Source organism: Myotis myotis, unplaced genomic scaffold, assembly GCF_014108235.1.
Source record: "Myotis myotis isolate mMyoMyo1 unplaced genomic scaffold, mMyoMyo1.p scaffold_m19_p_19, whole genome shotgun sequence".
Classification (NCBI taxonomy): domain Eukaryota; kingdom Metazoa; phylum Chordata; class Mammalia; order Chiroptera; family Vespertilionidae; genus Myotis; species Myotis myotis.
Window position 1 is genome coordinate 1,111,212 of NW_023416323.1, and position 24,937 is coordinate 1,136,148.

The 24,937-nt window shown below is 45.4% G+C and overlaps 1 protein-coding gene across 1 annotated transcript in view; it reads left to right on the top strand.

Moving 5' to 3' along the window:
• LYPD5 (LY6/PLAUR domain containing 5) overlaps window positions 1–24,937 on the top strand; it is a 37,806-nt gene that overhangs the window by 994 nt on the left and 11,875 nt on the right. The gene's annotated exons all lie outside the window — the stretch shown is intronic.

Here is a 24,937-nt window from a genome sequence, read left to right on the forward strand (position 1 = left end):
GGCCAGTGGCGGGCCGAGGGGTGGGGCCGGGGACGACCGACCACGGGGAGGTCATGGGAGCGGAAGGCCTCACCGCCTGGCTCTTTCCTCCCTTCCCCCGAGGTCGGCTCCCCGCTTGCCCGCGCTGGGGCCGGGGGGCCATGCGGCCCTTGGGGCCCGGTCGGGGGGACCGGGGCCTGCGTGGGCCGACCGCCGGGCCCCATGGGGGGGGGGGGCATTGGCTCCCCGGCCCACGGCGGGAGCCCGGCGCGGGCTGCCACCCGCCCGCTGCCCCCCCCCGGACCGGGCCCAGTGCAGCAGCCGCGGCAGCGGAGTGGGGTGCGTGCCCTAGCTCGGGGAGGCCGCCATGCTGCAGTGCACCGGCCCCATGGCCGGGCCTGCTCCGAGCGGATGCCGCTCCTCCAGAGCTGGGCCGCTCCACCGGCCGCACCCCGTTTGCTGGGCCTGTGCCGCCCAGACGCGCTGGAGTCCCAGTCTGCCCGCAGGCCGGCTGCGGGGGCTGTGGGGGGGGCCATCCTGCCTTGTGGCGGGTTCGAGCGGCAGCGGCAGGAGCCGGGCAAGGACCGCGCCCTCCCTCTTGCCTTGGGTCCTCCATCTTGGGACGGTGCCATGTGCTTCCTCACGGGAAGAAGCCGCTGCTAGCCACGCCCAGGATTTCTCTGGACTAACCAATAATAATCAAGGGAAGTGCACGCCATCACTATGACCACATCCTGTACCGACTCGCGCCTGGCCAATCAGCGGGGCCCACAGTCCCCTCTCCTGCCCTCACTCCACCCCCCTTTAAAACCCCCTGTCCCATCAGGCCTCGCTCTCGGCCACTGGAGCTTACCGTTGCATGGGTGAGTGTGGCAGGGGAGCCAAACCTAGGTTTGAAATAAATGACTCTTTGCTTTAGCATCGGACTGACTGGCTCCCTGGAGGTCTTGGGAACTTTGAAATCTGGGCACAACATTTTATGGGGAAGAATGCAAATCAGCATAACTTTTTTATGGGTTTTTCTGTGTGTTTTGTTAGTCCTCACCACAGGATATTTTTTCCGTTGATTCTTAGAGAGAATGGAAGGGAGGAGGAAATACAGAGAAACATTGATGTCTGTGTCCTTGACTGGAATCAAAACCAGGACCCTTCAGTCTGCGGGGCGATGCTCTATCCATTGAGCCAAACCGACTAGGACTCAGCATAACTTTTTTTTTTTAAAAAATATATTTTATTGATTTTTTTACAGAGAAGGGAGAGGGATAGAGAGAAACATCGATAAGAGAGAAACATTGATCAGCTGCCTCCTGCACACCCCCTACTGGGGATGTGCCTGCAGCCAAGGTACATGCCCTTGACTGGAATCAAACCTGGGACCCTTCAGTCCACTGGCCGACGCTCTATCCACTGAGCCAAACCGGTTAGGGCATCAGCATAACTTTTAAAAAGAAAAAAAAAAAAAAAAGGCGAGTGGGACCGGCTGGGGAGAGGTCAGTGGGGGGGAAAGGAGACATATGTAATACTTTAAACAAAAAGGAATTTAAATTTAAAAAAAAGAAAGAATGAAAAAGAGCCCTAGCCAGTTTGGCTCAGTGGCTAGAGTGTTGGTCTGCGGACTAAAGGGTCCCAGGTTCCATTCCCGTCAAGGGCACATACCCAGTAGGGGTCGTGCAGGAGGCAGCCGATCAAGGGCACATACCCAGTAGGAGGCGTCCAGGAGGCAGCGGATAAATGATTTTCTCTCATCATTGCTTCTCTCTCTCTCTCTCTCTCTCTTTCTCCCTTCCTCTCTGAAATCAATAAAAATATATTTTAAAAAGAAATCCAGCCTGAGACAGGCTCCCACTCTTCTGTGATGTTAAGGGGACTAGTGCAGATAACTTGGGAAGCCCTAGTTTAAGTTCCCACATGTAGAGGCAGGTAGATTAGATCAGATCCCAGAATTAGGGAATCAGATGTCCTAGGTTACAGGTTAGGCAAGGCAAGGAACGTGTTTGAGATTACATAGTCAGTCTATTGGAAAACTACTTGTCTTATTTCCAAAAGTGATCATTGCACTTCTTATATTCTAAGTATACAAAACCAAGCTTCCATTTCCTAGGTGGGATCTGAATTCTTTGTTGCAGTTGGTAGTTTTGAAACTAAAATCTGTAGTTTCTTTTAACTATTTTTCTGACTTGAAATGGCAGATGAAAATAGAGTACGGTTCGTGGATGCAGTATTAGGGAAGAAGATAAAGTTCCTTTTTTCTTCTATTACAATTTCAGAAGAAAGTCCTAAATGTTTATGGGGGGTAAATGGGATTTTTTTTTCTGACCTTTTTTGTTTCTCCTCCAGAAGTCTCTAGCTTCACCCCAACTGGCTTCATCAGAGCTAAACTTCATTAAAACACTTTGTCATCAAATTCAATGACATTGCTTTCACTTAACATCATTGCAGTAACAAAGAAATCTGGAAATGAAACATGCCCATCAAAGGTAGGGTGGAGCCCTGACCGGTTTGGCTCAGTGGATAGAGCGTGGGCCTACGGACTGAAGGGTCCCGGGTTCGATTCCAGTCAAGGGCATGTACCTTGGTTGCGGTCACATCCCCAGTGGGGAGTGTGCAGGAGGCAGCTGATTGATGTTTCTAACTCTCTATCCCTCTCCCCTCCTCCCTGTAAAAAATCAATAAAATATATTTAAAAAAAAGGCAGGGTGGATAAATAGTGTGGCATACCTATATAGTGGAATAACACACAGCAGTAAAAATTACTGAATCTAACAAATATAATGAGCAAAGAGTCATAGAAATATACATGCAGTATGATTCCATTCATAAAATTTTACAGATGCAAAATGATATTTTGTGTATAAGTGTTACATAATGAAAAGCAAAGGTATGGTAAATAAAACTCAGAAATGTGGTATCTTTGGGAAGGAGGAAAGATGGAGAGATGAGTTTGCAAAAGGATTTAAAATTAATTCATGTATTTACACAATTGTGTACTTTTAAAATATATTTCTTATAAATATTTATTTATAGTAAAATTTATATTTTTAAAAATAGGAATCGAAGCCAACTGTATATATATAATTGTATGAACATGGAGAAAGATGTGAGATGTGTATACCAGATTTTTTTTTTTTCTTTTTTTAAAATACATTTTATTGATTTTTTACAGAGAGGAAGGGAGAGAGATAGAGAGTTAGAAACATCGATGGGAGAGAAACATCGACCAGCCGCCTCCTGCACATCTCCCACTGGGGATGTGCCCGCAGCCCAGGTACATGCCCTTGACGGGAATCGAACCTGGGACCCCTCAGTCCGAAGGCCGACGCTCTATCCACTGAGCCAAACCGGTTTCGGCTATACCAGATTTTTAACATTCTTCTACCCAAGGGGAGTGTTGGAGCTTGTGAATGTATGTACAGAGGGGAAACTGATAAATAAACAATGTTAAAGTCTTTTAAAAGTGTGAAATACATCTGTTATTTACATGTAAACTTATTAGAAGATGAAGGGTCAAGAGTTCGATTTCCAGTTGGGGTGTGTGGGGGAAATGGCCAATTGGTGTCTCTTTACCATTGATATTTCTCTCTGTCTCTCCCCCTCCCTTCCTCCCTTCCACTCTCTTTAAAAAATCAATGGGAAATTTTTAAAATAATTCAGTAGCTTTCAAATTTCTGGTGTCTCATAAGAGTTGTTTTTTTACAGTTTGTTCAAATCAGAATTAAAATAAGTTCCACACATTATAATTGGTAGATTTGACACTTAAGTCTATTTCAATCTATAGGTTCTCACTCCATTTCTTCATTTCTAAACAATTATTTGATGAAGAAATTACATTGTTTCCCTAGTAGAATTTCTCACAATCTGGATTTTGCTGATGATATTCTGACATAATTTAATATATCTGTCTTCTTATATTTCCTATAAATTGGTAGTTGAGTATAGAGATCTTACCTAGATTGAGGTTCAATATTTTTGGCAAGACCACTTCCTGGATGGTGTTATGTTATTCCACCAGGAAACACACAAAGACTGGTTGTCTCTCTTTTTGTGAGATTCCTGGTTGTTGTTGATCAATTCCCACATCTATTGATTCATGAGGAGTTGACAAGTGATATTACATTTCCTTCATTTCTCCCACATTTACGAGTTTTAACTTTTCCATGAAAAGAAACATTTTCTCAACTATTTGGTTAGCCAGTGCTACACAGGAAAGGCAGAGTAAATTATTGATTTTTTTCCCCCTTTTACTTGCCAATTTTCAACATAATGACTTGGTTTATAGCATCCTTCAATTGCACTGAATCAGGTTTTTTAGAATCATACTCAGGTATTTAGTTGATATGTTTTAATTATTGCCATCATTATCCTTATTGGTACTCAAATTGCCCTGCCTTTAGAGTGAAAGCCTCTTTAAGGTGATTCCTTAGTTTTGTCTTATTTTTAGTTGTTGTTGTTTTGTATGAGCAAATAGTGTTTTATACAGCTCCTTCACTCTCTGGTTTTGCAAGATATTCCAGGGGTATCTTATCAAAATCTCTTGTCACAGACCTGGATTCAGACATTTCTTTAAAATTCCTTTTAGTGAAAAGTAGTATTTAAAGTTCTGGCTGAGTGTACGGGTACTTATTGCTATTGGTTGTTGTTTTCAGTGAACAGCAAAATATTTTTAATTAAATGCTTTCCATTGATCTTGTACCCTGCCGCGTTGCTGAATTTGTTTATTAGATCAAACAAGGGTTTTTTTGGGAGGCGGGGGGGACTTCTTAGGATTTTCCATATATAAGTTCATCATTCACAAACAGAGATAGTCTACTTTTTCAACTTAGATGCCTTTTATTTCTTTTTTCTATTTCATTTATTTCTGCTCTAGTCTTTAGTATTTCCTTTCTTCTGCTTGCTTGGACTTCAGTTGGCTCTTCCTTTTCCAGTTTCTTAAGGTGGAAGGTTAGTTTATGGATTCAAGCTCTTTCTTCTTTTTTTTAATTTTTTTAAAATATATTTTATTGATTTTCTACAGAGAGGAAGGAAGAGGAATAAAGAGTTGGAAACATCGATCAGCTGCCTCCTGCACACTCCCTACTGGGGATGTGCCGGCAACCAAGGTACATGCCCTTGACCGGAATCGAACCCGGGACCCTTGAGCCTGCAGGCTGACGCTCTATCCACTGAGCCAAATCAGTTAGGGCTCTTTCTTCTTTTTTAAAAGAGGCATTTACAGCCACAAGTTTCTCCCATCCCATAGATTTTAGTGTGTTGTGTTTGGGTTTTCATTCATCTCAAAGTACTTTATAATTGCCCTTGTTCTTTTTTTCGCCCCCACCCCCCTTGGTTATTTAAGAGTGTATTTACGTTCAAGAGCAAGACATGAGTCTCCCGGCCCAATAGCCCTGGCGTGGGTCTCCACATCCCTGTCCCCGGCCAGACAGGGCACCTGGTCCCCAGCCGAGCAGCTAGGAACCCAGATGAGCACAGACAGAGCTCGACTCCCCTTGGGGCTCCCCCTTTCCCCCCTGCCCTTGCATGTCCTGGCCTCTCCCTTTTGGGGCTGCAGCCTCATGCTGCCCCATGCCTTATCCCCTCCTCCCCCTCCGACTCCCATTTCTTCTCTGCACGTCCATCTCTAGGCCCCTGCCCACTCCCCGCCCTTAGGCATCTGCCTCCACCATCTCTTTGGGCTTCAGGTCCTCTGTGGGCCTTCACTCACCGCAGGGACCCATCCCTTTGTGCCTTAGACCTCGTGTCTCAGGGCTTCTGTGTCTCAGGGTTACCCTCTGCCCATAGCCTCCTGGCTACGCTGCATCTGCACTCCACTGCCTCTTTGTCAATTCCTGGCTGCCCCATCCTCTCTCTGGGTCTCCCACCTCCTCCGGGCCCACTGTCTCCATTTCCATTTGTGGTTGCTGGAGGTCACTTCCTGCCCTGTCCGTCTGCCTTCTGACCCCTTGCTTGGTGGCCCATCCTCTCACTGCAGGGAGGCAGGGCAGGGTGTGGGAGGAACGGAGGGACCCTAGAAGGGCTGCCCTGCCCCCCGAGACCTGAGCAGACCTGGCCATCCTCCAGCAAGACCCTTGGTCAGGATGACAGCACCAGGCCTCAGAGATGGACCATGTGGGGCCTCAGCCTCATGAAGGGTCCCCACACGCCCTGACAGATACAGTCACAGCCAGAAAGGGGTTGGGTGTGGAATGCCTGTACCTGACCAGATGAGGGCAGAGGGCTCAGTTCAATGGTGCCTGACCCCCAGCCCACTGGTCCCAGAGGTCCATGCCCTGGGCGTGTGCCGGGGTTCTTGTCCCAGCATCAAGAAGGGTTCAGGAATCCGGAAAAGGCACTGTGCGTAGATGACATAGGAATCCAGAGACTAATAAAGAGTCTGGAGACGATATATAATTTTGAAAGGCATGGGGAGTCAGAGGACCTTCAGCTAAAGGAACTGAAGACACCCTCCCTGTCTAGGACCCTTGCTTTTATAAACACAATTTGTCCTAAGGCAAGGTGGAGATAATACACTTCAAAGGGTAAGGTTTCAAAGGGTACAGAAGCATTGTCAGTTTGGGGATAGCCTACAGCTGTACAGGTGTTTGGCCAGTAGGAGGTAATGACATGTAGATTAAGATGCCTTTTAGCTGTCTGGCAGCCACAATCAGTTTCCTATTCAGGTTTGGGGAAATGCCTTTAGCCATTCCCAACATGTGACTACATGTGTGACTCAACCCTGTTGAGTCCCCAAGTCTCATCAACCTTTTGATGAAACTCTTGAAATTATGACCTGCTGGAATTGGTTCCCGGCAGGCGTGACCCTTGTCCTGCAGGTGCCAGCTGACCCTGTCCTGCATCCTTTCCTTTTGGTCACCAACATGCAAATGTGCCCACTGTTCCTGCTTACCTTTCCTGTATCTTTCTCACCGTCAGAGTCACTGATTTGAAATGACACATTTGGCACCAAACTACAGGTGCTGCACTTATGGGGGGGGGGGGGGGGCGGTGTGCTTAATTTACACACATTTTTGAGTTTCCCAAATTTCCTTCTGTTACTTATTTCTAATTTTATTCCATTGTAATTAGAGAACATTATATGATTTCAACCCTCTAAATTTTGCTGAGGCTTGTGGACGAAAGGGGCCACACGCTGACCTGACAAGCTCAGGGAAGGCCTGCGTGGCAGCCTAGCAGACTCAGAGACCTAAAATAACCACAAAGGATGGTCTGAAATTAAACTTTGACTAAAAGCAGTTATGGTGGGCAGTTATGTCCTAGGCCGGTATCTTCACTGACAAGATCAACTTTGATCCTGACTGAGCCCATTTGCCTTTTTGCCTCTAAGATAACATTCCTTTGAAGTGTCTGGGTAACTTGTAACTTCCCTTTTTCTGGAACCCCTGGGGCATAACCAAATGTTCTGGGCGCCAGGGCAGATACTACAAATTCCTTCATTATCATGTTGATTGATCCTGCACCCAACTAAGTATGTGTCCATCATTTTACTTTTTATCCTATCCCAGAGGTTTCCCCGCTTCGCTTAATCCCACCTCCTTAAATCTGTCACCAATGAATTTCATGTATAAATACGGATGTAACCCTGCCATTCTCCGGAGCACTATCTCAATTCATTGAGGTTCTGCTTCCCGGCATATGTCGACAGTTTGGCTCAAATAAACTCACAAAAATTCTTTACAGGTTTCAATGGTTTTTTACGTTAACAGGCTCATTTTATTGTCTAACATATGGTGTATTCTCGAGAATTTTCCATGTATGGTATTACAATTGCTACTGACTGTTTCCAGCCAATGCTGTTTTACACTGGACGAGCTGAGTCAGGTCAGATAAAGACAGCCTCTGCGACTGGGGTCTTCCAGTGACGTGCCAGCCAGGTCAGAGAATAACAGTCTCTGGGAACGGGATTTTAAGGAGCTTCAACCCCACTGTGCTCCCTCCATTGGCTGCCAGACTGATGGTTTTCACCATGATAGTGAGGGCTGCTGGTTTCAAGGCTACTGTGGAGCTTGGGAGGGAGAGAAGTAGAACAGGGAAAGTTAAGATGCCACAAAACTCACTGTTCTTAACAAGATTCTGCTCTTTCTCAAATAAACACTCTCCAGATTGCTGAAAGCCTTTCATTCCTAGAGTTCTGCAAAGCACTGATTCTGTCCATCTTTACCTGTATCCTCACCAGGTTTTATGAAGGAAAGGATGTTTGGAGATCCTTACTCCACATCGTCATGGGTGCTCCTCTAAATGCATCTTCAACGTGCAATGCCTGCTGGTTATTAGCTGATCTGTATCAAAGAATGGGGCCTTAAAGCGCTTGATGAGAATATAAAAGACATATAAAGGAGACTAAAATCTGTAAATATGGTCAAGACAAAAGGGAAAAACGGAACAACTTGATAATGGTAAAAGAATATTACTAGAGATATAAATGGGCTTTAAGCATCCAAAGAGGATATTATGTGCATGTTTGTTGATGAGAGCAGAGGAAAGAGGATAATTTTGGAGAAAGAGTTCTAATATTCTACACTTGCTACTTCCCTAATTCTATTTAGTGGATATTTACTGGCTCAATATCCATAGCACTAGATCACCATATCCCAGGTGACATGACAGTTGAAGTGGTTATCCAAGAAGATGAAAAGCCTCGCTGCACTGAGAAAATGATGGAAACAGATGAGGATGACCAGCTCACCCCAGACACACTCCTCTTTCCCCCCCACCAAATCCCAGGATGGCAGATTCTAAAAAAGTCTCCCCACCAAATTCTGCTTCTTTAGTATTTGGGTGGAGAGGTTAAAACTGACAACTTACTATGTTTAGCCTTCCACTATATGAGCATGGTATATATTTCTACTTGATTGGGTCTTTGATTTTTTAAAAATTTTATTGACATACAATATAAGTTTCAGGTGTACAACATAGTGATTAGATTTATATACCTTATGAAGTGATCATCTGATAAGTCTAATACCCATCTAGTACCACTAATACAGTAGGTCCTCAGGTTACATCGGAGATCCATTCCTACGGCACGACATAACGCGGTTTTCGCCGTAAGTTGGAGCCCACCTACATAAGCACCTACGTCACTCACATGGAGCACATACACAGCAGTAATGATGTGAAACAGTAAAAAAAAAATTAAAAGAAAGATAACAATTCCTGACCTTTACTTGTGGTAAATAAATAATAAAAAACATAAAGCACATATGTACATACGTTGAAATGATGGAACTATTTTTTTATAAATAAATGGGAGATGATGACGTAACCACAAAAATGATGTATGTCGAGTCCCACGTAACCCAAGAACTGCCTGTAGTTATTACGATATTATTTTCTTCTTTTGTTAATTACAGTTGACATTCAATATTATTTTATATTTTAAAAATATTTTATATTAGTTTCAGGTGTACAGCACAGTGGTTAGACATTTATATAACGTATGAAGTGATTCCCCTCCATAAGTCTAGTACCCACCTGGCACCATTTATAGTTATTACAATACTAGAGGCCCCGTGTACAAATTCGTGCACCAGTGGGGTCCCTCAGCCTGGCCTGCGGAATCGGGCCGAAACTGGCTCTCTGACATCCCTCGAGGGGTCCCTGATTGCTAGAGGGTACAGGCCAGGCTGAGGGACCCCACCAGTGCACAATCAGGGCCAGGGAGGGACGAGGGAGGTTGGCCAGCTGGGGAGGGACCTGGGAGGGCTCCAGGGTGTGTCCGGACCGTCTTGCTCAGTCCCGATCAGCCGGACCCCAGCAGCAAGCTAACCTACCGGTCAAAGCATCTGCCCCCTGTGGTCAGTGCACATCATAGCGAGCGGTTGAGCAGCCTTAGCATATCATTAGCATATTACGCTTTGGTTAAACAGCTGACTGGAAGACTGGACACTTAGAACATTAGGCTTTTATTATACTAGTACTAGAGGCCGGGTGCACGAAATTCATGCACTCGGGGGATGTCCCTCAGTCTGGCCTGCATCCTCTTGTAGTTGGGAGCCCTTGGGGGAGCAGGCCTAAACCAACAGTCGAACATCCTTAATGCTGCCACGGAGGCGGGAGAGGCTCCTACCACTGCCACTGCACTCGCCAGCCATGAGCCCGGCTTCTAGCTGAACGGAGCTCCCCCTGTGGGAGCACACTGACCACCAGGGGGGCAGCTCCTGCTTTGAGCATCTGCCCCCTGATGGTCAGTGTGCATCATAGTGAGCTGTTTTTTCCACTATTCGGTCGATTTGCATATTAGCCTTTTATTATATAGGACTAGAGGCCCGGTGCACAAAAATTTGTGCACTAGTGGGGGAGGAGGGTCCCTCAGCCTGGCCTGTGCCCTCTCGCAATCTAGGACCCCTCAGGAGATAACGACCTGCTGGCTTAGGCCTGCTCCCAGGTGGCAGAGGGCAGGCCCAATCCCTAGGTGCAGCCCCTGGTTGGGCTCAGAGCAGGGCCGATCGGGGAGTTGGGGCACCGCCCTCTGTCATGCACAGAGCAGGGCGGATTGGGAGGTTGCGATGCCACCCTCAGTCATGCTCAGGGTAGGGCCGATTGGGGGGTTGGGGCACCACCCCCTGTCACACTCAAGGCAGGGTCAATGGGGAGGTTGCGGTGCCACCCCCTGTCACGCACAGAGCAGGGCCCATCAGGGGCGTTGGGGCTCCGTACCCTGTCACGCACAGAGCAGGGTCGATCAGGGGGTTGGGGAGCTCCCCCCTGTCACGCACAGAGCAGGGCCGATCAGGGGGTTGAGGAGCTCTCCCATGTCACTCACAGAGTAGGGCCGATAGGGGAGTTGGGGCACCGCCCCCTGTCACACACAGAGCAGGGAGGATCAGGGGGTTGGGGCGCCACCCTCTATCACCCAAAGAGCAGGGCCGATCAGGGGGTTGGGGCGCCGCCACTCTCACACTCAGGGCAGGGCTGATGGGGAGGTTATGGCTCTACCCCGTCACACAAAGAGCAGGACCCGTGGGGGGGGCGGGGGTTGGGGCGCTGCACCCTGTCACACACAGAGCAGGGCTGATCAGGGGGTTGGGGCGCCTTTCCCTGTCATGAACAGAGCAGGGCAGATAGGAAGGTTGTGGCCCCGCCCCCTGTCACACACAGAGCCGCAGGGCGATCAGGGGGTTTGGGCACTGCCCCCTGTCACACTGATCCCGATGCTGGGAGGCCTCGCGGCTCCGCTGATCCTGGTGCTGGGAGGCATATTACCCTTTACTATATAGGATAGAGGCCTGGTGCACGGGTGGGGGCTGGCTGGTTTGCCCTGAAGGGTGTCCTGGATCAGGGTGGGGGTCCCCACTGGGATGCCTGGCCAGTCTGGGTGAGGGGATGATGGCTGTTTGCAGCTGGTCACACACCCTTCAGGGTGGGGGTTCCCACTGGGGTGCCTGGCCAACCTGGGTGAGGGACTGAGGGCTGTTTTCAGGCTGGCGGGTGACTGAAGCTCCCAACTGCTCCTTTTTTCTTTTTCTTTTTTATTCTGGGCCAGCTTTAGCTCTGGCTCCAGCTCTGAGGCCTCTGCTGTTGAAAGCAGGTATCTGGTTTGTTTGGGTTCTATAATTGAAACACTGTATCAACTCCAGCTCTGAGATCCCGGCGGGCTGAAAGCAGGTTTCTGGGGTTTTGTTTAGCTTCTATATTTGTAACAGTGTTTCAAACTGCAAGCTCAGAGGCCGGCAAGGCAGGCGGGAACATTGGTTTCCTTCGTCACTGAAGCAAGCAAGCCCCATGTTAGCTTCAAGCTGCCTGGCTGCCGGCCGCCATCTTGGCTGGCAGTTAATTTGCATATCTCACTGATTAGCCAATGGGAAGGGTAGCGGATGTACACTAATTACCATGTTTCTCTTTTATTAGATAGGATAGGATTATTGACTATATTTCCTATGCTATACTTTACATCCCCGTGACTGTATTTATAACTGGCAATTGCACTTCTTAATTTTTTCTTTAGTATATAAAGTGGAGTCCCTGACTAGGGGAGTTTTATAGAGGAGTGGCAGTAAATAGCGTGCTCCGTAATGTTTTTTGGAACCCAGGCTTTCCAGCCTGTAGCTCTCCCCTTCTCTCCTTACACTCAACAAGGGCACAGAGCCTTGCTGTGACCTTTCCACAAGAGAGATTGCCAGTCAGGGATGGAAAATAGATGTTCACAGACTAAGTTAAAAACTTCTCAGGTAATAGGATTTTATATAACTTTTATTCTTTTGAACCACATTTATATTCTACATGTTACAAGAATAAAATAAAATTTCCAAGTATAAGAAGGGATTAAAAAAAAAACCTAAAACTGGAAGAAATGAACCCAATTGTATTTCTTTTCTTTTTTTAAAAATATATTTTATTGATTTTTTACAGAAAGGAAGGGAGCGGGATAGAGAGTTAGAAACATCCATCAGCTGCCTCCTGCACACCCCCTACTGGGGACGTGCCCGCATCCAAGGTACATGCCCTTGACTGGAATTGAACCTGGGACCCTTCAGTCTGCAGGCCGACGCTCTATCCACTGAGCCAAACCGGTTAGGGCCCCAATTGTATTTCAATGACTATCAAAACCACAGTGAAGAAAGAAAAAAATATGAACACAATATTTGAATATATATCCCCAGCATGGGTAACTGCACACTAACTGAAATCAAATCCTGGATGTTTTTTAGTAGAGAAAAAGAGGTCAAAATGGATGAAGCAATTCTGAAGCTATTTTAAATGTTTTGCTGCACTGAGCAAATGAATAAATGTGTTATGTTAAGCATAGACTCTGGGAGTCAGGGTGTTGGGAAGGTGTCACCGACTTATCATTTGTGTCAAAGATGTAAAAAGGAGAAAAGCACTGATCTAAGTATAGTACTTTATGTACAGAAATGGCACTTCTGTTTCTCTGATGCTTCCTGGAAGCCTTAGGGGCTTTAAGAAAAATAAAGGAAAATGAAACAAAAAATAAGTATAGTACTTTGTGTTTTAACTTAATGTTTTTTAAATTAATATTAATTATCATCACCCATTTTCAGTTGATAAAAATGTAATAAATCACTTTAAAATCACACCACAGTAATGAAGGAGCCTTTGATTCCAAGCAAGGTGCCCCAAATCTTTTACTCCCAACTCCTGTGTTACACCTAACACAGTCTTCTCAGAAATGAGGAATTAAACAGCATCTCATCTACAGATTCTCACCCCAGAATCTCAGAAGTCAGCAGACACCTCCCCTTTCTTCGTGGGTGTGGATAGTACATGCCCTTTGTGATTCTGAGGAGGGAGCTGAGGTATTTAAAGGGAGAGGGGATCCCAGATTAGCAATGTCACCTTAAAATCCATTTTAGGGGATACACTTTGTAAGGTATATGATTGAGTAACCACTGTGCTGTACACCTGACATTAACACAAAATAATATCGAATGTAAATAGTAATTGAAAAAAACTTTAATTCCATTTTAACTACAGTTATGGTAACAAAAAGGAGGAGGAAAGGAGGGAGGAAGGAAGGGGAGGGGAGGAGGAGGCAAGCAGGCAGGTAGACCTGGTGTCCTTCTCAATTGGGGATCTAAATGCATTTCCAAGAGATTAGGCATAATGGCACAGTGGGAAGGCCTCCACTTCCTGTTTCCAGCCCCACACACATGGTGCCGAAGAGACCCCACCCTCTATCCCAGGGATGTCTTTGATGGCAGGAATATCAGGTCTCAGGAGCTTAGATGTAGGGTCTTATGCCTTTTCTGTTGAGCCTCAAGTCCAATGTGAAATATGACTCCCAGCGTTTTAGGTCACTTCTCCTGGAGCAGAGCCTGAGATGGAGAAGCCGTCAAAGTGCTTTATTTTGGGAGTGCTCTCAGGAGAGAGGAGTGAATGGGGCGGGGAGGGGGCAGATAGGGCAGGGGAAGGAGGCTAAGCAAGGATGTTGTCTTGGCCTGACCCCAGTGGGCGGGGGCGTGGGGAGAGGCAGGTGCACACACGGAGTTAGCGCCTCACTGAGACAACAGGCTGGCTTACAGACCCCGCTTCAGTGTGTCATTGGCTCCTGGCCATTCAGGTAACCTTGGAGGGGAGGCTGCTCCTCATCAAAGGGCAGGTGCCCTGAGATGGGGCAGGTGTGAGGCTTTAGCAGCCAACACTCACAGCAGCTGGGGAATGGACGCACCAGCCAGGCTCACGGAGTTCCCCCACTTCACTCTGCCTTCCAGGAGTTCAGAGTCATGGACCCCAAGGCAGACTCTGTGGTCAGCCCACAGAGCTACGTGTGTTATGGTAAAGTAGCATCAATCCTTAGAAATAAGTACAGTACAGAGAGAGAACACCAGGCATGAGACCATGAGAACTACAATGTGGAATCAGAACATAGACATACAGGTATTTTGGAGCCAGGTTTCCTTTATCAAAAAAAGTGCCCAAAAATAAGAGCGAGAAAGGAGAAATGAGTCAGTCATTAAAGGGGAAATAGCAGGAAGTCAGATACTGGGGCAGAAAAGGAAGTCCCAAAGCAAGGAAGGTTATTAATGCAGGTTTTCCTTTCTTTAGGAATTGGGCCTCAGCCAGGTGGGGAGAAAGCAAGGTGGCAGCCTTCATGTGGTTCCCAATGTTAAAAATAACCCTATATTCAATGGCTCTTTGCTGGGCCCTGCCCTGGCATGGCATATCTGTTCACTGGTGTGTTTCATTTCCTCTCTAGCACCAAGAGCAGGGTGGGTCAGACCTGGGCATCTGAGAGGGAACCTTCCAGAATTAGGGCCCTAAATCAGGATTTCCTGTCTTAATGCCATGCCCCCCCCCTTTTAAAAAAACATTTAATCACCTTCATTTATTTATTTTTTGTTTGTTTGTTTTTGTTAATCCTCACCAGAGGGTATTTTTCCATTGAGTTTTAAAGAGAATGGAAGAGAGAGGGAAAGACAGAGAGAAACATCGATGTGAGAGAAACACATTAATTGGTTGCCTCCTGCAGGAGCCCTGACCAGGGCCCGGGCCGGGGAAGAGCCTGCAACTGAGGTACATGCCCTTGACCGGAATCTAACCCGGGACCCTTTGGTCTGCAGGCTGATGCTCTATCCACTGAGCCAAACCAGCCAGGGCACCATGGCCCATTTTATGACTCAGGCTCAGCTCTGGTCAATGGGTGTCTTTATATCCATTATTGATTCTGGGAAATAAATTAAGGAATATGTCTCACCTTAAGAGACTCAGAGTCAACAATTACATCTCCTTCCTGTGGTCTTAGAAGAACCTGAGGAGAAGAGGGCTATGCCTTCTCCTCACCTCATCCAAAGGGATAGCTGTTTATGAATGTTTTTCCAAAGCCAATCTTGACCACAGATAAAACAATAAAAAAATGAACCCACATTCTCTATGTCCATGCTGAAAACCAGACATGTATATGATTTTATTTATTCCTTATAATATTCTTTTTAAAAAATATATATTTTATTGATTTTTCACAGAGAGTAAGGGAGAGGGACAGAGAGTCAGAAATATCGACGAGAGAGAAACATCGATCAGCTGCCTCCCGCACGCCCCCCACTGGGGATGTGCTCGCATCCAAGGCACATGCCCTTGACTGGAATCGAACCTGGGACCCTTGAGCCCGCAGGCCAACGCTCTATCCACTGAGCCAAACCAGTTAGGACTATAATATTCTTAAAATAGAGGTGCTGTGGTCCCCAACTTTAAAGGAAATATTTAAGAGGTTAGAAGGGAAAGGAATAGAATTCTGGCAAGTCTAATAGTGAGAAATGATGAACAGGAGGTCTCAGGAAGCCAAGAGCAAAAAGAAAAAGAAGGGGAAAGAGGATGACTAAATACACAAAAATAATGAGGGTCACAGATTTCTCTATCAGCTTCAGATTTAATATGGCACACCTCCCCTTCCCCAAGTAAGAAAGCGTACTAGGATTTTAAGATAAAGCTCCAATACCAAAAGTTACTTTTCCTGACACTTCCTAAGAGGAGAAAAAAATCATACTCATCAAGTAGAACTCTGATACCTGGATGGTGAGCCTGTCGTTGCCAAGGTTCATGCCTGTGGGTGTGAGAAAGCCCCAAATCAAGTTATAGTTTGGGGAAACCACGATCCCATTTCCTACCAGAGCAGCCATTATAATGTCACTGGTAGCAATGACAGTGTCTGCAGGGAAAACAAATTATCAGAATATCCCTGAGAAACTGTTGGCCCAGGTTAAAAATCTATAATAATAGAAGCATAATATGCTAATTAGACTGGACAGTCAAATGACCTTCGGGACATCCTTCCAGACTAAGCCATAGTAGCGGGGGTTGAGGCAAAGGCGGTTAGGGGCAATGAGGCAGGCAGGCGAGTGGTTAGGGGTGATGAGGCAGGCAGGCAAGTGGTTAGGCGTGATGAGGCAGGCAGGCAAGCAGTTAGGGGTGATGAAGCAGGCAAGCAGAGTGGTTAGTGGCGATGAGGCAGACAGGCAAGCAGTTAGGAGCCAGTGGTCCCAGATTGCGAGAGGGATGTCCAACTGCCGGTTTAGGCCCAATCCTGCAGGAATCCCTGAAGGCCTAAACTGGCAATTGGACATTCCCAGAGGGATCCTGGATTGTGAGAGGGTGCAGGCCTGGCTGAGGAACACCCCCCCGCCCCGCACGAATTTTGTGCACTGGGCCTCTAGTAGTAATAATAATTAATAATAATAACATGAGCAATGACTAGCCCTTGATGAGAAAAATCCAGAGAGACCAATGTGCTTTGTAGAGAAACGTCCCTGTGACATGACATGTCTCAAGTGGAGCAGAGGTGACTCGCATGCCTCGTGTGCAGAACCCGGGGAAGCACAGCATCAGCGGCTCGCTCCCGCATGCCTGTGCTGACGTTTCATCTGCCACCTTCTCTCCTCCTGACTCCACAAGCTACTCACCGCACCCCTGTGACTGCACCAGTCTAGATTCCCTGCCTGATGAACTGAGGCAAATTTGACTTTTCAGGATTCTGTTTGCTTAGTAGCCCCACAGGGGCCTCTCGTTTTGCCATTGTTGGGAGAAAGTGATTGCTTTTTAAAAGTCCAGCTCTTTAAGTAAATGTCTGATGCCTTAGTGACACACTCAACTTGGACCACTAGATTTCATCATCTGCTAGGCATTGGTCTCTGTAGTCAATATAGAGCATAAGTTGGCACACTTTCCCTGAAAATGGCCAGATAATAAGTATTTTAGACAGGGTCTCTGTTGCAACTACTCACCTCTGCCATTGCAATGGACCAGCAGCCACAGACAATACGTAAACATTCCAGTGTAGCTGTATTCCAGTAAAACTTTATGGACAGTGAATGTTCATCTTTCTTTTGTCAACCACTTAAAAATGTAAACGCCATTCTTACTTTTAGCTCATTCGCCTTACAAAACAGGCAGTGGACCAGATTTAGCCAGTGGGCCATGGTTTTCTGACCCCTGCTATCAATGAACAATCTAAGACTCAAAATTCTTGGTCCAATGAACATTTTGTTTGACCAGGGGACGCAGACATAGAATAATCTATAATAATAAAAAGGCAATATGCTAATTAGACTAGACGTCCTTCAGGACGAAGCCAGGGCCAGAGGGAAGCCAGCCCGGGTCCCGGGTGCCTGTGGGCAGCTGGAGAGAAGCCAGCCTGGGTCTGGGGTGCCAGAGGGAAGCTGGTGCCGGCAGCTGGGGGAAGGAAGGCCTATTTTTGCACGAATTTTGTGCACTGGGCCTCTAGTTTGTATATAAAAAACTTAAAAGTATACAGTGTGATGAGTGATAAAAAGAAAAGGAAGAGGAGTTTTGGGGAACCAGTGATGGGTGATCATGATTAAAATATGGATATAAGGAAGACCTGTAGGAGAGGTTAATTATTAAGCTGCAGCTTGAAAGATTGAGAATGAATCTTTGGGCAAAGACAGGGATGAGGGAATTCCTGGCATTGTGAAGTCCCCCCGAAGGGAAGGAGCCTGGAGACTTTGAGAGGAACTGAAAGAGGGTCAAAGGTTTAGGAGCATTACTGCCAGATGTTCACCTCATCTCTCCTTCATGAAAACTTAGTTCTGACTTCAATGTCATTCAGCTGGATCTCCTCCCCTGTGAGTTTTCTTGGACAGTGGAAGTGGTTGACATAATTGTTGAGCCCCTGCAAGTCTTCAATTGTCTTTATTTTTTCTTTACGTGTAAAGAATATTTTGCCCAGTGTGGCAGACACTGGAGGTGTCCCGCCCAACAGCCATCTCCTTCTTTGATGACAGAATGGCAGTTTTGATCCAGCAGCTCAGGGGCAGGGAAGGTGAAACATGACTGGGCTAAGAAAATAAGATGAATGTTCTAGCCGGTTTGGCTTGGTGATGGAGTGTAGGCCTGCAAGACAGGACTGGCATGTGCCTCAAATTGGAGAGAGACACGTGTGTGTGTGTGTGTGTGTGTGTGTGTGTGTATGTGTATGTGTGTGTGTCTTGAGCATCTGACTAGTCAGGGCATATGTCTGTCTCTGGAATTATGTTGACAGCTGTGTGTAAGTGAGTACCTGTACATAACAGGTCCAGAGTATGTCTTTGTGACTGTATGTAACAACTATTGCATGCATATGAACATGTGTGTGACTCCACAGATCTGGAGTGGACGGTCTGTGTGTTATACACATTGAGTACATGTTGTGAGTATCATAGCAGAGATGTGTCTCCTTGTCATCTGCCATTATGTTGTGTGTGTATCTGTGCATATGACAAGGTCTTAGTGTATGCTTATGACAATCTGCGTGCTAGCGAGACTATGACTGGCATGTGATGTACAAATGTAACAAGATGATTGAATGTTCATCCTTTAGAGTGAGTATGGATAGTGTCATTTATATATATATATATATATATATATATATATATATATATATATACTACATTTCAGAGAGGAAGAGAGAGGGAGAGAGGGATAGAAACATCCATGATGAGAGAGAATCATTGATTGGTTGCCTCCTGCACGCCCCCTACTGGGGACCGAGCCCACAACCTAGGCATGTGCCCTTGGCTGGAATCAAACCCGGGACCCTTTAGTCTGCAGGCCGATGCTCTATCTACTGAGCCAAATCAGCTAGAGCTGGATAGTGTAGTTTTGTGGTATATAACTATGACCCAAGACTGAATGGTCATACATGTATTATATCCATGTAATGGAATATTATATGGCTAATTAAAATGGATATGACATAATGTTAAGCAGTACTCAAAGATATGGATTAAGCCCTAGCCAGTTTTGCTCAGTGGATAGAGCATTGGCCTGTGGACTGAAGGATTCCGGGTTTGATTTCAGTCAAGGCACATGCCTGGGTTGCAGGCTCAATCCCCAGTAGGGGGCATGAAGGAGGCAGCCAATCAATGATTCTCATCATTGATGTTTCTATCTCTCCCTCTCCCTTCCTATCTGAAATCAATAAAAATATATTTTTCAAAAAGAAAAAAGATATGGATTAATAATATTAAAAAATTTTTAAATTATATGCCATCTATTAAGGATTTTGTTAGGCATTTTGCAAGGAGTATATGTTCGAAATGACATTTTAGTTGGATAGTCAATGAAGAAGGAGTAGGTATAGCTACATTTATTTTTATTTTAAAAAATATTTTATTGATTTTGAAAGAGAGAGGAATGGAGGGGGAGTGAGAGGAAAAAAATCAATGTGAGAGTGAAACATTGGTTGGTTGCCTCCTGCACCCCCCGCCCCCCCCGACACACACGGGAATGAACCCAAAACCCAGACATGTGCTCTGATGGGGAATCAAACCAGCAACCATTCAGTGAACAGAGCGATGTCCAACCAACGGAGCCACACCAGCCAGGCTACGGCCACATTTATTAAGTATCCTGTGTACCGCACTTTGCTCTGTTTGCATACATTCCTCATTCCATCTTTAGAATCCACCTACCAGAATTGGGTTATTCATAGGAAATCTTATGGTGAAATGTCCAATTGTATTAAAAAGATACACCTAAGTGAACTTTAAGAACCTGCAGGTGTTGTTTGTCTCAATCAAATGATTTTCTTCTTTTAAAAATGATTTTCTTTATAGGATCTTTTTGCTCATGTTTTACTTAATGACTGGAAGGAAACTCTTTGCCCATTGTAATTTTTAGCTTTGTTAATAGCTTTATATTTCTGATAGAATTAATGCCAAACTGTTTGTGATACAATAAAAAAAAAAAAAAAACGTATTTGGTTTTTGTCCCTGGTTCCTGGCATGGTGCTCCTAAAACTCAGCTTGGAATTTGCTGTCTTTTTATGCTAATAAGATAACTCTCTGTGGGCAGCAATGGGCCTGGATAGCTTCAGGATGGAGGCTGGTCTTCGCCAGAAAAACTGTTCAGGTAACTGGAGGGTTAGCACTTTCAGCCCCATTCCCTTCCCCAAACTTCCAGAGAGAGGAAAGGGGCTGGAGATTGAATTCAATCACCATTGGCCAAAGACTTACTCAGTCATGCTTACCTAGTGAAGCCTCCAGGAATGGTGGGGTTTGGTGAGCTTCTGAGTTGGTGAAGACATCCATGTGCTGGGAGGGTGGTGCACCCTGACTCCATATGGGCACAGTCTCCTGTACTCAGGACTATTTTATTTTATTTTTTAAAATATATTTTTATTGATTTCAGAGAGGAAGGGAGAGGGAGAGAGAGATGGAAGCATCAGTGATAAGAGAGGATCATTAATTGACCACCTCCTGCACTGGAGATAGAGCCTGCAACCCGGGCACGTGGCCCAACCGGGAATCAAACCATGACCTCCTGGTTCATAGGTCAATGCTCAGCCGCAGAGCCACGCCAGTCGGGCAAATGTTAACTTTTTACTACATCTGTTGTATTATGATTCCCCTTGACTTCCAAATACTTTAGTGTTTATAAAAGGTCAATGTTTAACAATCAATTGTATTTCTATAAATTAGCAAACAATTGTGGAATGAAACTTTGAAGCAATGCCATTTAGTGATTTGAACTAAAGTATTTAAAAATAAATGTAATGGGCCCTGGCTGGTGTGGCTCAGTTGGTTGGAGCGTTGTCCCATACACCAACAGATCACTGGTCTGATCCCTGGTCAGGGCGTGCAGGAGGCAACCAATTGATGTTTCTCTCTCTCTCCCTCTCTCTCTAAAAATCAATAAACATATCCTCAGGTGAGGATTAAAAATTAAATAAATATAATGGGAGATATGCAGGGCCTACAGTAAGTGCTATAAACAATTGACTTTGAAAACTCAATGGCATATATAAATGGAGAGCTATAACATACTGCTAGCCTGTCAATTCTCTCCAAATGTACCTATTGATTCAACAAAATCCCCCAAAAAATCCCAGCAGACTTTTTAAAGTAGAAGTTGACAAGTTGATTTCAAAATTTCTGTGGCAAGGACCTAGAACAGCCATGATGATCTTGAAGGAAAAGGAGGAGGACTATTCCACTCTATTTCAAGGCTTATTCAAAAGCTACAGTAACGAAGTCAGGGTGATAAAGACCTAAGGATAAACACATAAATCAATGAAATAAACCATATAACAATGAATGTGCCCAGGTGCCTATCAAAACCAACACTGACTATAGAACTGTGCATGCCCTGTAAGTTCCCTGCATGGCCTGCTGATAACGCTCTACTGCAGTGATGATGAACCTATGACACGCGAGTCAGGTGACACGCGAACTCATTTTTTTGGTTGATTTTTCTTTGTTAAATTGCATTTAAATATATAAAATAAATATCAAAAATATAAGTCTTTTTTTTACTATGGTTGCAAAGATCAAAAAATTCCTATATGTGACACGGCACCAGAGTTAAGTTAGGGTTTTTCAAAATGCTGACACGCCGAGCTCAAAAGGTTCGCCATCACTGCTCTACTGGGTTGTGAGGAGGCCCAGAGTGGCAGTGAGGAGCTAAGTTGGATGGAGTGGGGGGCACTGGACTGCCTGCCTAAGGGTTTCAGAATCTCTAAGAAGACCAGCCTCGGTGGAGTGAACGTGGGCTGGGAGGTAGGGGAGAGACAAGAGTAGAGTTGCCAGATTGAACAAAATAAAAACACAAGTGACTTAATACAAACTTTAATTTCAGATAAACAACAAATAATCTTTTAGTATGCACCATAAAATATTTGAGACATACTTGTAGTACAAACTATCTATTCTTTACCAGAAATTTGCATTTAAATTAGTATCTTATGTTTGATCTGGCAACCTGAGGTGGATGGGGGAGTGAAATGGACCCGGGAAAGAAGGGTTAGGACACAAGGGTGCAGAGGAAGAGAGGCTAAGGGAAAGTGAGGGGAACTGTAAGGACAGCTTGGAAAGAGTTGGAATTGGGGGAAGCAAAGAGAAAGAGATGGAAGAAAATGGGTGGGTGTGGAAGAGAGGATGGGAAAAATGGTTCTAGAAGGAAAAGAGAAGTAGGGTGGAAAGGATGTGCCTGGGATGGGGGTAGGGGAGAGAAGTGAGAGAAATCCAGGATGCAAATGTGAGAGAGATGGGAGGGTTGAGAAGGGGCAGACAATGGAAATCCTTGGAAAAGACAGAAGTTTGGGATGTAGAGGGAACTCGGCATATTCAAGAAGTTGTGGGTTATGGGTCAAGAGAGACCCTCCTGAATGTTCTTCCCGGCATTTAGCTGAGATCCCAGAGTCCCTCAGCCCACCGGTGCAGAGGCTACACCACTGTGGCCAGAACACGGCCAAGACCCCTGAAGTTCAGCCATCTCTGCTCCTACAGTGATAGCACATGATCCCTGCACTCCCCATCCTGACCCATCCTGGAGACCCCAGTCTCTAGTTCTCAGAAACCTGGCTGGTCAAAAAGGGCAGGGCTCCCAGAGCGCACAGCTCCTGCCTCCCTCACACCCACGAGGTGCAGAGGAAGCTCAGGGAGGAGGGGGGTTCTCTAAGGACACGGTGAATGCAGCGCCTCGCAGATGAGTGAGGGGCTCTCCTGGCCCACATTTGATGACCTTCCAAAAACACCTGCCAGCCTGATTTGCCAGCCCTTACCCCAGGCACGATGGTCCCAAAACCCATTCCTAACTCCCAGGTTCTGCTGCTCCTGGCTGTGGGCCTCTTCCTAGAAGCCTCTGCCTTCCTCTTCGTCATGAGCCAATCCTCCCCCCATATCTGTGTGAGGCTTCCCACAGCCACCATGCACAGCTGTTCGTGCTGGGCGCTGCACAAGAGCACTATATCTAAGGAGATGCCAGTCACAGGCATTTCTATTATTTTGGAAACAAAAAAATATATATTTGTGTGTAGTGTGCTACTCGTTCGCTGACTGCAGGGATTTCTAGTTTATTGCAACGTGTTCCAGCAGATGGCAGTAAAGTGCCCTATTTCCATAGGGTTGGTAGCTCCCGTTCCTCTTCCACTGACCAAGGAGAATTCAGTTTGAAAACGGGAACACATTGTTGATCGCATGTCATCTAAAATAGCCTGTGCTTCTCCCTGGCTGTGCGCTCATTTGGTTGGAGCGTTGTCCTTTATACCGAAAGGTTTCGGGTTCGATTTCTGGTCAGAGCACATACCTAGGTGGTCTGGCCGGAAGGAAACCAATCAGTGTTCTCTGTCACCTCTCTCACCTCTCTCTCTCTCTCCCTCTCTCTCTCTCTCATTCTCTCTATCCATTCCCCTCTCTCTAAAATCAATAAGCATATCCTCAGGTAGGGATTAAAAATAATAATAATAATAATAATAAGTAAATAAAGTGGCCGGTGCTTCTAAACAAGGACCTGCTCTTCCACCTGACACAGAGCATCATTTTTTTTTCTTTTTTTTTTTAATCCCAATTGGTATCTGTGCACTGGCTGCATTCAATGTTTCATATTGCAGTTCATATTATCTGCTAGTTATTTACTGTAACAGACCAGACCTAGTGAATTCTAAACTTAAATTCACATGTCCTCTCACTTGGCACACATCGCTGTGTAATAATATACTGTTCCCATTAGTAACTCACAGAGAGCGGGGGTGGGGGGAAATTAGAGAGTTTTACACAATAGCCTGTTAATTATATTTTATAGTAGTTGTTTATTGTTGCTTTAAATTTTTCCAGCAGTATAAAAATTAACTATTGCCTGGCTGGTGTGGCTCAGTTGATTGAGTGTCAGCCCATTTGCCAAGAGGTCACCGGTTCCATTCCTGGTCAGGGTACATGCCAGGGTTTTGGGCTCTCAACTCCTAGGAGGGGGTGTGCAAGAGGCAGCCTGAAGATGTCTTGCTCTTATCAATGTTTCTCTCCTCCCTCCCTCTCTAAAATCAATAAAAATGTTTTTTAAACGTTTAAAAAATTAACTAAATTAAAATGTAATGACTTACCTACATATTATTTTAAGATGTTAAAATTCTAAAATAAAACATCCAGCCTATTTTACATTTACCAAGAAGGATAGATCATTAGGATCAGAAAATGGAAAACTATTATAAAACTAACTAGATAGCTGAAACCGGTTTGGCTCAGTGGATAGAGCATCGGCCTGTGGACCGAAAGGTCCCAGGTTCGATTCCGGTCAAGGGCATGTACCTGGGTTGCAGGCACATCCCCAGGAGATGTGCAGGAGGCAGCTGATGGATGTTTCTCTCTCATCGATGTTTCTCTCTCTCTCTCTCCCTTTCTCTCTGTAAAAAATCAATAAAATATATTTATAAATAAATAAATAAATAAATAAATGAATAAATAAATAAATAAATAAAACTAACTAGATAATTGAATAAGCTTTTGTGGAAAATAAGGTGGGGGAGGACTTTCCACAGCTGTCACGTAGATGAATCCAGATGTGTTAATGATTGGCTTGAATTTACCTCCCACTTCCATGTAAGCCACCAGGAAACATTTTCAAGAAATGACTGAGAGAGAGATAAATGAAGAAGCCTTTCATTAAATATGCTTAATATATTTTTTATTGATTTTTAGAGAAAGAGGAAGAGAGAGAGAAACATCGATGTGCGAAACATCAATCTGCTTCCTTCCTGCACGCCCCCCAGCGGAGATGGAGACGGAAACCTGGGCATTCCCTG